At 37.0% G+C, this 18284-nt stretch overlaps 1 long non-coding RNA gene across 3 annotated transcripts in view; it reads right to left on the reverse strand.

Annotated features, from left to right (window-relative positions):
• Positions 1-18284, reverse strand: part of LOC107205938 — a 56751-nt gene that overhangs the window by 29361 nt on the left and 9106 nt on the right. For 2 of the 3 annotated variants that reach the window (XR_001522201.3, XR_004497316.1), the window contains exons 3-4: positions 17988-18284; positions 17590-17692 (exon numbers count right to left, since the gene is read on the reverse strand). This is a non-coding gene — a long non-coding RNA (uncharacterized LOC107205938). The remainder of the gene's footprint in view (positions 1-17589; positions 17693-17987) is intronic. The other variant, XR_004497315.1, reaches the window with a different exon arrangement.

The raw sequence follows: 18284 nt of genomic DNA on the forward strand, positions 1-18284 counted from the left end.
AAGTTTTTCCAAAAACAACCTCAAGACAATATTGTTAAGAGAAGACACCCAGAATATGATAAATAAATAACTTCTGAAAATTGTTTGAACCAAAAACCAATGCATCTGCAGGAAATGGTTCAGATAACTCGGAGAAGCCCCAGCCTTGCTGAGTAGAAGTCTTGGCAAGTTTCAGAACCTTTCATATTATTGTTGGCAGGCCACTGTCTACAACCATGATACCTTCAATTGCTGGGGTACCACACTTACAGAAAGTTTTGTTATGGCTAATTAAGCAACAGGCACAGTAAATCCTGTTTATTTTTTATTTTACAGTAGCATTAATAGGGAAATAAGCATGTGAATTGAAATTACCAATTGACTCAGCAGTTTCCCATATCTCAGAAAATTGCAGACAGCCTGTTCTCATTTCTCATTGACTGTAATTTTTCATTTGAATCAGAGAGCATAGTATCTATTCCATATTAGGAATTTAATGTATTTAAAGAAATGATTTGCTTGATATGTTTCTTTTTAAAGTATATGTTTTGCAGATGTCATTTTCATGAAATAATTTACCGAGAATTCAAAATAACTATTAGATATTTTGTCCTTCAAAAGGCATTCACAATGTTAATCACATTGTTGATAATAGCACAAATATAAAAATTTAGAATAGAGAGGGAACCTGTGTGATTGCTCTGTACTGGCGACTATGGAAAGTCTACATATGTATTTAACTTCCGAGCAGATAGTCCATATTACACATGAAGGTTCTTGTTATATCAGGAAAATCTTTTGCCTAGTCTAAAATATTGTTTTGCTATAATGGGAATGATAAGCTGTCATTAAATTCTACTATGTCAAACAACCCTTCATAGTAGAGGATGGATGTTATGGTACCTGTTTATTTAAAATATATCCCATGGAGCTCCTGAATTTTCTATATTATTATTTAGACAAGGAAAAGAGGCAGATAGATTACAGCAAACTTACTGCACCAAAAAATATGTTGTTTTTTCTTATAATTTTGCTTATATAATATATCAGGACCCTCATGCACAAGCTGTACTGGACCAATTGATGCATTCACAGATACAGAAGGCCATACTATGTTTTTCCAGTGTATCAACATTATTCAGGAAGGTGTTTCACTGTGATTCTCATTGTGTACTGTGGAAATCCTCCAAGACTTCTCATCCTCATTTCATTTGTCTACACATTTGCCATTACCAGATAAACTAAGATGCTGCTGTCAAAAAATTGATGAAAATATGTGACATCTTGCATTATGAAGTCTTATTGGCCCCTACCATTACTCTCAAATTTAGATGTTCTAGATACATCTATAGCAGGAAATTAAACATCACTTGTAGAATTTTTTCCATTTGTATTTCTAAAATCTTTTACTTTCAAACATAAGGTGCCTACATTCACATTATCTGCTAGGAATGGCTGTGTCTGCTCCCAAACTATGCCAGGAAATTGTTTGGTGTAGTCCTAAGTGGAGTAGATCAAAATCACACCATAGGCTGTTTAAATAATAGTATTACAGATGCATGTATCCAGTAGCCAGGTTCATTCTTTGACATTACTTATTTTACCATTAGACACAAAACCATCAAAGAAGAATACACCTAGCCTAGATGTATAGTTTATCAGTGCAGATGCCTTTACTTGAGCTAATGCCACCATGTTGCTTTCATAGCCAAAAAGTACATACTTCTAAAGAATAATTAATTTCACATAATTTAACTGTCTGCATTAGAGTGAAGCTAACCATTTCTTTCCCCTTCCTGACGTTAAAGAGCACTCAGGTGACTAGTTCAAATGTAGATGTCCACCACAGATCAGGTGTTTGTCTCCATGGGACCCTCCAGAGAATCCACTTTTACTGCAAGGAGGTAGCACTGATTCCTTCTCAGCCCCTCCTTTTCTTTCAGATGCTTATGATTGCTTTATGTTTTGGGCAGCAGTATGACATATTTGAAAGATTTTTGTTTGTTTTGCTATGTAATTAGTAATAATTAAATCTGTCTGAAAGTTACACAAAAGCCCTCTATCCCTGGATTTTCAGCCAGTCTATGTCACAAGATGAGAAACTAGATATGTTAACAGGGCAACTCAAACCCTTCCAAAGCTGTCTACCTTCCTCAGAAATACATCACAGGCAATTAGGAAAAAAGATTAAAGCTCAAGGGATGCCATTCTATCAATTTCCAGCTGACAATGCCAAGTCACAAAGCATTCAGGGGCACCTGACTGCTGGGAATCAACCTGATTCTATTGTTGGGAATTTGTTTTGGCTGATCAAATTATTAAGTCTGCTTTGTCAGATCATCTCTTGCAAGGCTTCTCAAACTTCTTCAAACAGCATGAGTAAACTTTATTCATTATTTATCTTGCAGTAAAGAGTGCAGTTTTATGTAAACTTAAAAAAATAAATAGATATTTTCTTTCCCCAAAAGCTTCCAAATTAAAGGCAGACAAAAACAAAGTGTCTGGGAAGGAATAGGAGAATGTAACTGTAAAGATATTTGGATGAATACTGCAATAGATGTCCTTATAGTTTTTAGTGTGCTGGTTTCAACACTGTTATTTCAACTCTACATCTCTGTAAGTCCAGTAAAATCCATAGAATTCAATGGAATAAAAAGAAAAAAAAGCTACAATAATCAACTTGTACCTTTACACCTAAAAATCTGTACTTTTGTGTGTGATTTGTGAGGACATTATCCACTTTTTCAGGGATATAGTTAGAGGAGTTGCTTATTCTAATTTTAATAGGTGTCAAGCATACATCTGCTTGCATACACCATAAGATGTCCAAAAAAATACTCAGGCTGTGTTTTTCCATTCATAAGATTTTTTGAAAGAAGCACAAGACAAAAGTGGTAATATAATAGCAAAGGAAAAAAAAAAAACCAAAACAGAAAAGAAAAATTATTTTCTCACTATATAAACTCCAAATCACCTTTTCACAAAACATATAAATGTGATTAATTTCATCTTGTATTTTTTTCTCAAAAGAATGTTGTAATACATTTTTCAGTTAAGTTTTTTAACTATGGGACAAAATCTGTATGTTTAAAATTGCCTACTGGTTTGGGCTTTACCTCACAGAACCATTTTTGAGTGCTTAATTTTAAGGGATCATATCCCTAGTGTCTTCTAACAGCCAGGAATGTTACTGACAGTTTCAGAAGAATTGAGAAAAAAATCCCACAGACTGGACTTCTTGCAATCCTACCTACAGAGAAAGTGCAATTGCTTTCTGAAAAAGAACAATCTAAAAAGACTAAGATGCAGTAAAATATAACATTTTATTTTCATTCTCAACTGTCAAAAAGATGTGCAAAAGGCAAGAAAGGCAGCTTGCTCACAGACAAGGTGGAGTGACTGGAATATAATGATGGAAAGTTTATTTTGTTTTGGTCTTTATGAAACACTTTCCAGAAGTATATAGACAATACCCTGCTAAGCATAACAAAACCTGTAGTGCAGTGAGAACAGCATTTATAATCCTGAGCTAGGTTCTTACCTGTATTAAACTCTGGACCTGAGAGGTGACAATGCCTTTAAGGAAGCCTCAAACCTAGTAATAGCATCACTTAGGAGTGAAGCATGTTGGAATCTTGTCTTTCTCATATTCATAGAAGGATCTTTTTACAATTGAGATAAAAACCTATATGCAACTGGGATTTACAGCTTGAAATCTCCCAGACTTGGAGATAAGAATGAGGTTCTCCTCATTATGCATCTGGAAAGTTTCTTTTTAAGTGCATGGGTAGAGAAACAAGTTGTACTTAGACTTCTGCAAAGTTGTTTAGCAGTTAGAGAACCAGATGTGTAAGACCTTTTCCCTCATTTTCAGAAAAAAATACCAAAGCAGTCCCATAGGTCCCACCTCCTTGGAAAATACCTTTACCACCACAGAGCCTTAAGCTGAAAGTTTTCCACTCTGCAGAGCAAAATGGGGTCATTGGGAAAATAAGCAAGAAGAAAATTGATTCTCTTATTTAGTGATGAGCACAATGCCTTCAGAAAAGAAAAATATTTTAGATACTCTTTATCTATACCATGTGTGTTCAGTATTCATGAACATATTATTGACCAAAACACAAAGTCAGAACTTCAGACAGTCCAGTTATCCACATTGGAAGTCTATGGAGTCATTTTCTCCTGAGTAATCTTATTCTCTGTCCTAAATCTGGGGAGTTTAAAGTAGATTCATCACTCCTTGCAGTGCAGTGCCTTAAAGGCAGTTGAGGAGGACTGGAATAACATCTCTTTGATGGCTGGGCACAAATAATATAGTCCAGAGCTCAGTATGGGAGCTGATTCTGTTTAATATCTGTGTCCAGTTCTGGGTCCCTGAATTCAGGAAGAACATTAAGGTACTGGAGCAGGTCAGGAAAGGTATTGAAGCTGGTGAAGGGTCTGGAACACAAGTCTTATGAGGAGCAACTGAGGGAGCTGAGGTTGTTTAGCCTGGAGAAGGGGATGCTCAGAGGAGTCCTTATCCCTCTCCACAGCTACCTGAAAGGAGTGTGTAGCCAGGCTGGGGGCAGTCTCTTCCCCCTGGAACAAGTAACAGGATGAGAGGAAGTGGCCTCAAGTTGTGTCAGAGGGAGTTTCAATTGGATATTAGGAAAAATTTCTTCACAGAAAGACTTATCAAACACTGGGAGAGACTGACCAGGAAAATGGTGGAGTCACCATCCCTGGTGATACATAGACGTGGTACATGGGGACGTGATTTAGTGGTGAACTTTGCAGTGTTAGATTAATGGTTGGACTTGTATCTTAGAGGTCTTCTCCTAGCCAAACATTTCTACAGTTCAAAGATTCTGTGACATGTTTATGCTTTAAGTTTATTCAGCTGCTTTGCCACTTGATGAATTAACACATCCAACTCATCATTAGTCCTACCTACAAGACCTTGCAAGTGCGTAGATTAACTTCAACAGGATGAGATGAAGACTACATGAACCTTTGCTGAATATGTTTGGTTTTGCCTATATTTTGTCTGCATTAATCTTAATTGCTATATATATTTCTTAATTGACCAAGTTTACCTTAATTTATTGGTCATAGTGCCAATGTCACTGCTTCTGGATGACACAAAGCACTATCCTCGTTCTGTCAAATTCATTTTTGTTCAGTCTGAGTCCTCACCATTGAGAACTCACATCTAACTTCACTCTTGCTAAATCTTACGGAATAATTTTCATAACGTTCTCCAGACCTATTATTTTTTTTGAAACAGAGACCGTCTAGCCTGTGTTTGCTCTCATATTTAATTTAAAATAAATCATATCTGGATTGAAAATATCTGTTGTAGTTAGAACTTCCATTATCTCTTTACCATGTGCCAAAACAAAACTGATAAAAGCATTACCTCCTGTTGTTTCTGTGACTCAGGAAGAAAAGTTTGAGCCTTCAAATCCAGTTATATCAGGATGCTATCAATATAAAATACAAATATTTTTAGAGTATTTATGTGAAGGTAAGTTTCCCATAATAACACAATTATGGTGATATTTTTATCTATTAAATCATTAAGGAAACTTGTATCCATGTATAAATCCAGTCTGGAGTCACGTCAGATTTCTGACATAAACTATCAATACCAATAACTATTTTTAGGTTTCTTTGGCAGGTGGGAAGTTGGATTTAAATTGGCTTAAACTTGGATTTGCAAAACTTGGTGTTAGTTGCAAAATCAGACATTCCTGAGAGATTTATATGTGTGTGTGTGTATATTATTTATTAATATTTTTATTTTAATTTTATTTTTTTTCTAAAATAATCCACAAGAAAGGTAGGTCTGTAGCATTTTCTGTTTCTACTTACTGGTCTGGCATGAATCAGATATTTTAAAAGTGACTACAGAACAAAAACCAGACAAGAAACTTTGTCAGCTTTTTTCAAAACCAAAGTACTGATTCATTGGAAACACACTTTGAGTTTTGCACAGTTGTTTAAGTCAGTTTTTTTCTTTAAACTTGTTTTCCCATTCCAGATTTGACAAAGGCTCTGTCAGTAGAGCCATCAGGGAAAGGGGTCTCTGACAGTTTCAACTTTGGCGGTAAAATTAGTAGATAGAGTTTGCTAACAAAATCTGGCACTCACCAATCTACACTGATCACATGTGATGAATTTTCAGCAAATACCCTTTAGCATGATGAACCCAGACTGATTAGGTTTTTCCCATCACTGTGAAGGCAAGGGGAAAATGCTTAGTGACAAGTGACACAGAAATCTTCAGGACAGATTCACCCACAATAGTGATTAGAGAATTTAAAAGCTCCAGAATTTAATACAGCATAACAAAACCAGTTGCTCTCTTATGTAACTAGACAATAGCATTTTTTAGTAAATTAAGCCTTTAAAGCCACACTCAAGGTTATTTTAAGTGTCCCTTCATTTTGCACATAAAATAACTTGCAAGACTGACGTTGGTATTGCAGCTATTGTTATTTCATTGTTGCTTTCCAATATGGAGATATTGTATCCATACACACTAAAGATGGAACTCCATGTTTGAGTATTTTGAGAGGTCAACTATAAAAGTACAAAAATGCATTCAAACAATGCCTAGATTTTGATGGAAGTAGAGGTATTAATAATTTTAACTTGTCTTTAATGCCAGAAGAATGACTGCATTGGAGAAATGAGGCATTCAGCCTCTGTGGTATATTTAGACATACTCTTGCTGCTCTACATGAGAAAACGGAGTCCAGCAGAATTTGATACCATTTCACTCATACCATTATATGTTCAGAAACTATTTTGTCTCCAGATTGCTTCTTTTGAATGCCGTTAATAGTTGCTACACACTTGGTCAAATATAAAATTATTATCATAATTTGGTTGTGAAATATTACAGGAAATATTAATTGCAGACTTCTTTGTAATCATGATGATCTTGAAGCATCTGAAAGCATAAATAAATCTTAAAGCTCACAAATATAATCTTTTTTTTCCTGCCTATTTTCCATAATAGATTTTTTGCTATTTCTTTATCATATTATTTGGTTAATTTTTACATGCATTTGTATCCTAGCTTCCAGGTAAATGCTTGCCAAACCTAAATTCCTGCAAAATAACTAGGCCACCTGCATCCAAATAGCAAAACTCCTAGAGGTGATGATTGAGAAGCGTAGGAGTACTTCTATCTGTCTCCAACTCCATCCTTAGTTTGGCGTGCCTGCTTAAATTCTGTTGCAAATGGGATTATTCAGAGTTTAAAATCAAACATATGCTTAAGTATTTTGGCAAATCATAGTATCATCCATAGAGCACACTCTATATATTAACAGCAGACCTGAAAATATCCAGTTGGACAGTTTTTAAAGTTTTAGTGTGTGAAAAAATATTGATTCTAACGTTTTTTTCGATTTGAGTTTGCAGGCAAAAATTTAATAGTTCATCACTTGATGGGAATGCAAAGGATGAGACAAAAATCAACCTCTTTTCCACATGCTGAAAAGAATTATGTGTTTTGGATTAATCAGTCAAGTGACAGTGTGTAGTGGACAATAAAAATAATCAGTATGTTTCTCCAACTATCTCTTCTTAGCCATCTCTAGCGCCTTGCTGCATCTTAAGAGTTCATTGTTTGAGTCAGATCACTGGGATACTTTTCTGCGGAGAAATACAAATATGTTTTTTCTTTTTAACCCTTAAATCCTAATAGCACAGACTGAGAAGAATCCAGCCACAGCAGTCTCCTCATGGCTCAAAGATTTTGTTCTGCGACAGACAACATCTCTATTTTTGTTCATCCAATGTTATTCAGCCTTTTGAAATACTGAGAGAAAAGCTGTTGAAACAAGTGTTTTGTATTTATAAAAATAAATTTCTAATGGAAGTCTATGAACAAATTGGAAATGGTTTTCATCAACAATTGGGAAGACAAACATCTGAAACAACATATTTGCCAGCAGGCTGATTTTTATTTTATTTCTGCAAAGGCTGGAATATAACATTTAGAGTACGATACAAAACAAAGTCTGGAAACCCAAAGAGAAAGCAAAAGGAAATCCATGTCTGGCTAGCAGATATCCCTTCTTCCATTCACCAGTTCTCAACTTTAAACAGACCACAGAAAACTTCCTTGTGAAGGGGAGGGACAGACACCAATTCTTTCTTGTTGCCAGTGACAGGACCAGAGGGAATGGCCTGAGGTTGTGTTAGGGAAGGTTTAGGGTTTTAGACTGGGTACTGGAAACGAGGTTCTTCACCCAGAGGGTTGTTGAGCACTAGGATGAGCTCCACAAGAAAGTGGCCACAGCATGAAGCCTGTCTGAGTTAAATAAGTTCTTGGACCATACCTTCAGGCACATGGGGATCATCCTCTGCAGGACTGGAAGCTGGACTCAAAGATACTTTGAGTTTCTCATGATGCAGAAACTTCTGTGATTCTGTGACACTGTACCTGCACTTCACACACTTGTGACTCTGCTTACACATCCAATATTTTTTTCTTTTCCTCCCCTCACATCCTCATATCTCCCCTCTCTACCACTCTCCTCCCCTCCTCAACTCCATCTTAGTCCTTCAGGCACAAGGATCCATAAAAACCCATATACTGGTGATTGGTAGTTTTCTAGAGAGAAATTGTAGTCAGAAGAGTTAGAAAAGTTGGAATGCCAGTCTAGGGTGTAGAGTACAAAGGTGGTGGTGAGTATTTGTGGTTGTTGTCTGCCACTAGTGACTTAACGTTACTTTTCTGAATTCTCTATGTTTCTGTCAGGTACCTGTGAAGAATTTCACCCAACTGAGAGCTAAGGTTACATGTACTTTTGGTATAACATTTTTTGGTGTCATCACACATGCCAGAAATTATCAAAACTGCATAGGAGTAGATCCCCCTGTCTTTCCACAGTTATTTATATCTAGAGATCAAGTCAGCTCCTTTCAATTTTGTAGACTGCCTTTCTGAGCTCGTGTTTTAGACTTTGTATTGAGCACTGTGTGAAAATACATCTTGCGGCCAAATCTTCAAATAAGCTGAAGTCATAAAGAAAATATCAGACATAGCAGTTGTGAGGCACAGGAGCACTACACATAAAATGAATGCGCGGTGCCCCGGCCGGGGGGGAGCGGCGGTAGGGTGTTCTCAGCGGAGGGCTCGCGCCGCTGAAATCTGCTTCCCTTGGCCTTCCGCCAGGGCCCCAGTTTGGCGAAACTCGGAGCACGATGTAAGGACTGTCTGTTCAGTGGGGCAGCTGAAATGCCATTGGATTCTTAGCAATAGGATACAGTTCAGGGAGTTGTGGATTTCTTTTTTTTATTTTTTTTAATTTTAATTTTTTTTTATAAGATCCTTGATCATAAAGAGATCTGTCTTTTTCTGATGTTTAGGATTGTAATTCAGGAAGCGCAGGGCAGATGCACGATAATGAGAGGCCAATATTAATTAATTAGATTTGCTTCCTTTTCAATCAGGCACTACAAACTTGAATGAGAGTACAATAAAATCATGCTCTAAATCATAGATTAGGCATGACTATTTCCTTCTTAGTAGAGAGCACAATTTTTAATCAACTGTCCTTGATTTCAAATACAGACCATCCTCTCAGGCATGTCACCCTGTATTTAGCAAATTAATTGCACATTTTCCAATTTGAGATTATCTAAGTTCTTGCCAATTTGTGCTGGGATGACTTCTTGAGCTAGAGACAGTTTAGGAGGTTTTTGTTGTTGTTGTTGTTTTAAAACCTGCTGTGCTGGAGGGAAATGAAGTCTTGACTTTGATGTTCTTAGAGCCTTTACAGCTGTAGATCTGGACCATCTGTACCTCCTCAGATTTCTTCAGGGAAGAGCAGTGGGATACAGCTAGAAACCTCCGGAGATGAGATGTCTCTGGGTGAAAGGTGTGGCTGAGGGGTCTGACAGCCATCAGATCCTGGCTGCCAAGGCATTGCCTGTAAGGGGTATTGGAATTACCTCAAATTGTCCTGGGCTAATTTATAGCTTGCTTTCTGCCTTGACTGCAAGAACAACTAGATGGTTAAAAGCAGGATTTCTCTGATTTTGTTCTCAGGGTAAGATACTCAGCCTCTTTTGAACTTAATTAATGGCCGTATGAGAAGGTGTCTCCTCTGTTTTGTGAACTGAGAAGGTATCTCCTCTGTTTTGCGAATTTGCTACTGAAAAAAGTAAGCAGTGAAGCCTGGTTTTCTGCAGTCTTGTGTCTTGTGTTCTATTCACTGGAATATCCCTATTTATTTTGCAAATCCTCAACTTTCAGACCTGCTGAAAAGAAGGGCATCATTTGTTATGGCTGAATCACGTGTGTGCTGGTTGATTTTTGAAGTGTTTCTCAGTCAGGTAGTAGTTGCATCTTGATTTTTGCACATCCATAAGGGATAGAAAAGAGATCTGTCCGTACCTTCTCCATAAATGGCACCCTAAAAGGCTCTCCTTCCCAAATAGTTGGTTACTGCTGACTAAACTCATAGGAATTATATCAAAAAGTGGCCAACGAATTTTTACAGTTTTAGAGGGGTCTGATAATAAACTGAAATAGAAGGCTATTTGGACAATGTAATAAGGCACACCTTGCTTTTTTGGGAAACAAAGGGGAAAATTGTTCCAAAGACAGACATTCACATAGTCTGGCCAAAAACTTTTGAAGAAAACTTTTAATGGATAAAAGGCATTTCAGATTTTAAAAAAATATATAAAATAAAAGCAGGTTACTTATCCTTGTGTCTTCTAACAGAAAATAAAAGTGGAAAATTTTAATCAAGTCTTTTTTTCTTTATACATTATATATCCATTATTTATACAAGGAAATATAAATTCTGAATCACACTTTGTGCAAGTCTATGATACAATCACTGATAGCTTTCAAAATTGAAGCTGTTTTTTTTTTTACTTCAAATATTCGACTATTTGCAAGCTCAAACTTATGCTATCCAAAATTACAGTTTATTATGTTTAGAAAACAACTTTTTAAAATTTAAAAATAAACTTAATTCATTAAGTGATTGATTTAAAATATACATTTTAATAAATATGCTATATTTAATGTTTAGGATTTTTTCTGAATAAATTACCTTAGTAACACCCTAGTACTTGATTTGGTGCTCACCAAAGGGACACAGTGGCCCTTTCAAATTAAAAGAGCAAAACCTTGTATGGCCAGAAGGGCTCACTAGGCTGATTTATGTTGCACAACTGCATAACACAGAGTATGGAATTTTGACAAGTGCTTTTGTCATTAAGTCCATTACTATAGTCTGAAAGTGTACATTTTAGACCTAAACTTGATTTAAGCACTATAACTGCCACAGAACTTCCTAGAAAGGGTGTAGCAGAGGTTATTTTCTTCAGTGTCTATTTTGTAACCATGACAAATCTTTTTCTGGTGAGATATGTGCAGACTCTATTTTTTAAATTACCTGCTTCACCAGATGTTTTCAAAGCAGATGGCCAAGAAAAGATGAGGTTTTGCAAAAAGGAGTGTGAAACAAGCCAGAAAATGTAGAGCAGGGAAAAGGAGAGGCTGTCAAAGATAGCGTATGTTAAGACACATGAAGATAAGGGAATCTACAGCAAGAAGGAGAAATATGACATTTCAGTTACTTTCCACTGCTCTGGGGAAGAACAACTATTGTAAATCCAATGCAGCAAGCCAATCCTTTCCACAGGCTTTGCACTGCTGATAAGTAAACACTTGAAGAAGCCCACAGCATCTGAACAGCTACATCACCCAGGCAACACCAGGAGTGGGTAAGGCAAATAAGAATGAGCCATTGTTAAAGAATCAGCCTAGTTTAATCTGGAACAACTAACTCTGGAATGCACAAATCATACTTTTTTTTCCATGATATAACTTGTGAGTGGGAATTAACATAATTTTAAAATTATTCACCTCCAAAGATTAAAATAAGTTTGGATTTCTTGAAAATTTCATGTTAATTGTCTCAATTTCTAGCTTTAATACCCTTACTTTCAGGATCACCTGGCCACAATTTTATCAATTGATGGTTCTTCAGTTCAAAAATGACATTTTTAAAAACAGAAATATTCCAGGAAAGAACATTAATTGCCTGAATAACCAGGTTGGTTCTGTGGCAGCTCATCTACTCTCTGCTTCCTGGGCTGCTGGTGTCAGTGCCCATTTGGGTGCAAATCACCACCAGCTGTGATATTCTGCAGTTTATCTACAACTTGTGGTTATCAAACCATCATATCCTAGGTGTGCAACTGGAATTTTATGAAAGATGCCATTTCAATTTGTCCACATTTTATTTATCATATATTTCAAATATTATAATATTTCAGACCTATAGTTCTGAATGTCTTTAACCATGATAATAAATTTGTATCCAGTCCATTCCTAAGACTTATAGTAAATAAAATATTACTGGCTTGGGGGTTTCTTTTGGCCTTAAAATGCTGCTATAAGCTGTCAGGTTCCATTCCATTTTCACCTTACTTTTGATAAAGAAATAGAAATATGAGAAACTATAGTATAGAGATGAAAGCCAGAGAAAGTAAGCTATATATTAGCTGAGTGAGAAATATTTTTCTTTTTTAATGCCAATGATTGATGTTCTAGGATAAATCCAAGTTGAAGTAACACAGTCCAAGTACTGAAAATTACTATTCAATTACCAACCCTATATCCTTTACAAACAATTCAAATTTTGCTTCTCAGTCTGGATCTATTTCTATTTCTATTATAGGTCTGAAGCACTGAGCTCCCTCTTGTGACTAGCACCTGAACATTATTCTGATTTTGGGACTACACATCACTCTTGAGAGAAGCAGAACTTTTCAGATGCTGGATTCCATCAGATCATCCCTACTTGCATCTAATAATGTTCTTTAAAAATGGCAACAGAGGCTATCTGGAAAGAATACAAAATTAATCTTCCTCATTTCTGGTAGCTCACCCTTTGCATAGCTGCTTTTTCAAAGTGAAAGAGTGTCTCCTCAAAAGGCTTTATTTCTAATGCTGAATCTGTGTCTTCATGAAAATTATTTGATCACTCTTCAGTGACTTATTATGCAATAAGCACAATACAGTGACCAGTAATCAAAGACTAAATATAAATTTACCAACCATAGAGCCAGGAAATACAATCCATTGTATCTGACAGCAATTTCCTTTCAGAGTTGCAAGCTTGTATTCCTTTATTTACACTTGGTGATGAAGGTATAATGGTCCATTAGCACAGGCACAGTCATTTCTGTACGATCTGTGTTGCTGTGTAGCTTATTCCAAGATGATACTAAGTAATAACATTCACAGCTGCATAACTGTGAATATAGTACATTCAATAACGCTGAACTTTGATTTGATGCAGACATATTAGTAGAAATGTTCTGTATAGAAATGACTCTCAGCAGAAGACTGACTATGAGAAAAAGTCTGAAATATACAGAACAAGAGGAATCCAGGTCAATATGCCTTCTTTAACTTTCTGACCTGGAACATGAGCTCCTTGAGACTATTTCTTGGCAGATGAGAAAGAATAAGTAACACATCCCTTTCATATATAAATTCGAATTTATGTGGTCATAGCTGGGAAAAAAAAATTGTGAGTAATCCAATCTATATGTTTCCAATAATTTCCACTTCCTTGCACAAAAGAAAGGGTTTTAAAGGGTTAATTTTTAAAGACTTTTAGGTAAAAAGTAAAACAAAAGACCAATTAAAAGGTGGCTTGCTTAATAGAATTATTTGTAAGAACATTAATTTTCACTTCTTCTAAGTTCTAATATTAACTAGTACCAAAACCTTCAGACTGCCATTTTTAACATACTCAGTTATGCAATTCCCATCATCTGACAGTGTAAAAATAGGATTAGATTTACAGATGCTACCATTGCAAAGGGCCCCAAATTTAACACTGGACATAAACCTCCTATTTTCTCAGATCATTGCAAAATCAGTTTTATTGCATCAAATGTACAGGTAGGCACGTCTCTGTGACAAAGCAAATGTCTTTGCTAATCTTGTTACCCACTATGCAGTAATATATTTTTCCAGGCAATAGAAAAACACATACCCTGAACTCTACAGTCCTTACTCATACTAGTCTACTGCTGAAGTGGACTGAGCTTTGAACAGTGTAGAGTTACAGCTTAATGAATGCTAGTTCTTCTGTATAGGAGAAATTCATGTGCTTTCATACTGTCTCAGCTTCATTTCCTTCCAAGGCTCATTAATTTTTAAAAGAGCCAGCTTTCTTACCCTTGCCTCCTAGTAGGTGGTGTTGCACTACCATAAATATAAGGGTATTTATAATTTTAGCTGGAAGAAGAGTATGATAAAGCTCAATTGCGCAGCCAAAGAGGTTTGGCTAAGTATCCACACCAACTCTAAGGAAAGCTTCAACAGATTTCATGGTGGTCACTGGGTTGCCTCATTTGGCCATATAACATTTCTTTTACTGGGCAGCAAGCAGCATGATTGTTATTTCTAGGATCCTAGCAATTTGTCTGGGCTCAGATGCTGTGCCTGTCACAAGCCAATCATACAGAGAAGAGATAAATGGTCTTTTTCATAATTCTAGATTTATCCCACTGCAACTCAGGGACTCATTCAGCGAAGTGGAGCATGTAATAAATAATGTATTCATTCAGAGGTGTTCAAAGTATTGAATGTGGAGAGGTTGAATGTTGTTGCTAAAGCAGTCAGAGGAACAAGTGGAAACAGCTGCAAAGAGTCATGAATAGCCCAGAAGTCCAGGTAAACAAGCAAAATCTTAAATATCACTTAATCACCTTTCTCTTCAGTTTCTCACCCTCATAGCAATGTTCTCAGTCTTCAGACTTGGTATTGTTGACATTCCATTCAAGTCAGTAGAATGCCTTTTCCCTTCCATTCAGTCATTATCCTCTATTTCTTGAGTAGTTCTATGACCTGCTGTCTAAATGACATTATATAACTTTATCTTTACAGAGTGAAACACAGCTCTCATTATATGGTATATTTCCACTACTTACTTTCTTTGATTTTTCTGTTCATTCTTTACCTTCTTAAAGAGACCAAACAAAATTTTAGAGTGAAAATGAGAATGTAATCATCTGACTGGCGAGTGGAAAGCCCTTTAAAACCTGCCAAGATCCTGTAAAATCTTTTTTCTTTCCTTTCCTTTCCTATTCTACTGCCATGTATGTAGAGAAATATTTCACAAGCTCTTTGATTCAGTGTACTTTGTCAAAAGCCTGAATTCTACAAATGCAACTGGTATTACTGATTAGAGGTTCCTCATTAAATAGACTAGCATACAGTTGAGTCTTGCTTGAGCAAAATTAGGGAATGGTTGCACCATTAGCAAGTTTTTCTGTGTTCCTTTGTGAGAATGGTGCTGTGAGTGGGTCACTGTGGCACAACACATGGCCAACAATAATCCTTGGGTTGGTTAGGTGACCAACACAAATTTTGCTCACTGAAGAGAATATCAAAAAACTTTTCCTGAGCATAGTTAAGACAAAAAATATATTACCAGAGGTAACTACTCCTTGAAAGATGCCTACTGACTTGTGTGAAGTCAAAGCAAGTTTGATTCAAATTAGAATCCTCACACCACTGATCATTTCAGCTCTAAGCAACCTTTATGCTGATAAAAGGAGGAAAGGAGGAAGGAAAGTTTTTTACTTCCCACTGCATTTATACATGTGTAACATGCACAACACCAATTCTTATGCCAACAGAGTGGCCTTAAACCTTTCAAAATAATAGATACAGAACAATTTATTATTGGGCCTTTTAAAAATGCTGAAAAGCTTCAGTCATGGAAAGATTCATGAACATGAATTGTAAAACATATTCATAACAAAGGCCCTGGAAAACAATTGATCATTTCATAGCTAATCCTAGAAGCACCTCCAGTCCATAGTTGCTGGTTTGTCATCTTTAAGGGCCCATTTATTGTCATTTATCATTTTGATTTTATACAGTTTTCAAACTCCTGGCACTGCACAGCTCTGTGGCGGAGATTTTCTATCAAGGAGGTCCAGAAGATAATCTCTCACTGTGGTTAATCAAAGTAGAAGAGAATAAAGGGAAATTGGTTGTATCCCTGATCCATTATCAAGTTCAAACCACACAGATATGGGAACCTAAAATTTCTATTGTCAGAGAGAAAGGTACTGAAATATGCTTGTGTTTTCCCCTTTCACTTCATGCTTGTTTATGCTGCTCCATTCTCTAGAAAGGATTTAAATACCAGTTGAGTGAGAGAGATAATTACCCTAATTTAGCATATGTAAGACTCTTGGATTCAGTCTTCAATATGAAATAGCCATGGATTCAATGAAAAGGAAAATATTTCTCACTTTGTTTACAGGACTTTGTCTTAGGCTGTCTCTGATGTCTGTCTCAGAATATCTTACAGTTTAGTGGATAGAGACCCCAACAGGGAGCTGTGAAGGAAGAAGTGAGCTCCAGGCTGAATGGAAGATCAGAATTTGAATACTTCAATGGGCATGCGAGTGCTCACTGTTAGCAGAAGGCAACTAACAGCATCAGTGTTTTTCCTCAGAGACTGTCAAACTCTACAGCTGTGACATCCAGACACATTGTTCCTTGTTTCACCTAGGCAGTATCTCCTCAGACAGACCATCTCTTTTTGACAAGATTACAGTTAGGAGCTCACAGGCACTTTCTTTTCTTTCTGGGCCTCAATCATCCTGTTTGTTTTTGAGGAGCTTCTCAGCTCTAGAACTGTCCCCCTCCCCAGGCATGACCTGCTTGCCTAGGCAGCAGAAAAACAGGTTCAGTCACCCCAGCATTGAGGAAGGCATGGTGCCCAGGTCTCTTGCTCCCAAGCACTCCTACTGCTGGGTTATTACACAGAGAGTGGGCAGCATCACTTGCAGTGCCTCCTCTGCCTGTATTGTAGAAGGACACACTGAGCTCTGCTTTACTTTTTCAAAGACTTGAGATAGGCAGCTGCTCTTAAGAAAGGACCTAGTGTTTGGCTGGACACAGGCAGCTGTTGAATACCATGGCAAAGACATCTTAGCTATAGAAAGGGCTATGATAACTTGAAGTCAGTGAGCTTAGACATTTACTCCTGCAAATGCTATTTTGAAGCATCTATCCCTCCAGAGTGCTTAGGAAACCTAACTCAATGAGTGATGATTTTATTTTCATTCAGAAACCAGATGAGATTCAGAGGAGTTTTAAACCTCATTTTCTAATGACACTGAGAATGAGATAATTCCTTAAATACCTGTCTTTATTGAATGCACCCCTTAACCCCAAGGGTTGTAGGAACACAAATTCCTCTGGGCCTTTTTCTTAAATTCCCTTTCCTGTCTGAATGGGATCCGTTCTCCTAAAGGGGGACTGGCTTTTTGAAAATCTCTTCCATAAAATGCTCATTATTGTGGAAAACTTTGCACAGCCGTCGGAGAGAGTTTTCAGTCGTGTGAGCCAACCCAAACTGAATGTGGCAGGGTTCATTCAGAGCACTACCCCTGAGTATATTTTTCAGTAAGTAGGTAAATTAGCCGCGCACGCATGCACGGCACAACTTCCTTCCGAACATTCAGCTGTCATTAAAACCTCTGCTGCTATTTAAAAACGTCTAAGCTCGTACGATGGGCAGCTTTCAAGGACTCATAACTCACCCAAATCAAAACCAGTTTTCACGTAACTGCTCCAAGACTTCTTGATGGAAAAGGTTTCCTTACTGAGTGCCATTGTTTCCAGTTGTTTCATCCTGCTAGGTGTCTAAAAGAGAAAGTCACAAGAATTTGTATTTGTATAAGAACTTTCACTCTCTCATTCAAAAATATAGCACTGAGGATAAGCTTAGCAGGAATAAGAAGGATTAGGCATTTATGTGGATAATGAGAACATCCATGATTACATCAGTGGGGTGAATAGGATGAAAACACTGTGGCGACCAGCCCTCTCCTGGAATCTTTTAACATTTGTTTAAAAATTTTATAGGAGAAAAACTCCTATAATGGTGTAAACAAAGGGAGTGGGTTAATCAGACATGGATTAAATTAAAGTCACCCACCTAAACACATTGATTGTGGAGATTAAAAGCACCATCACCTTTCATCTATCTTGTTTACCTCCCAAGCACCCTCTGGCTTTTGTGTGGCATTTTGGTTTCCATGGCCACTGAAGGTTCCTTCCTATAATCAAAAACGACCTCCTGTTATAAAGGACTCAGAGTCTTTGCTCAGCAGGCCATTTCCCCCTTTTATTATTCTTTTCTCTTGCCTTCAGGGAAAGCTTTGTGCGAGCAGGACAGAGCACTTGGTTGGTTGGCAGTTGACCTCAGTTGCACACAATGAGCTCTGAGTGCTAC

This window comes from Parus major, chromosome 1, assembly GCF_001522545.3.
Source record: "Parus major isolate Abel chromosome 1, Parus_major1.1, whole genome shotgun sequence".
Taxonomy (NCBI): domain Eukaryota; kingdom Metazoa; phylum Chordata; class Aves; order Passeriformes; family Paridae; genus Parus; species Parus major.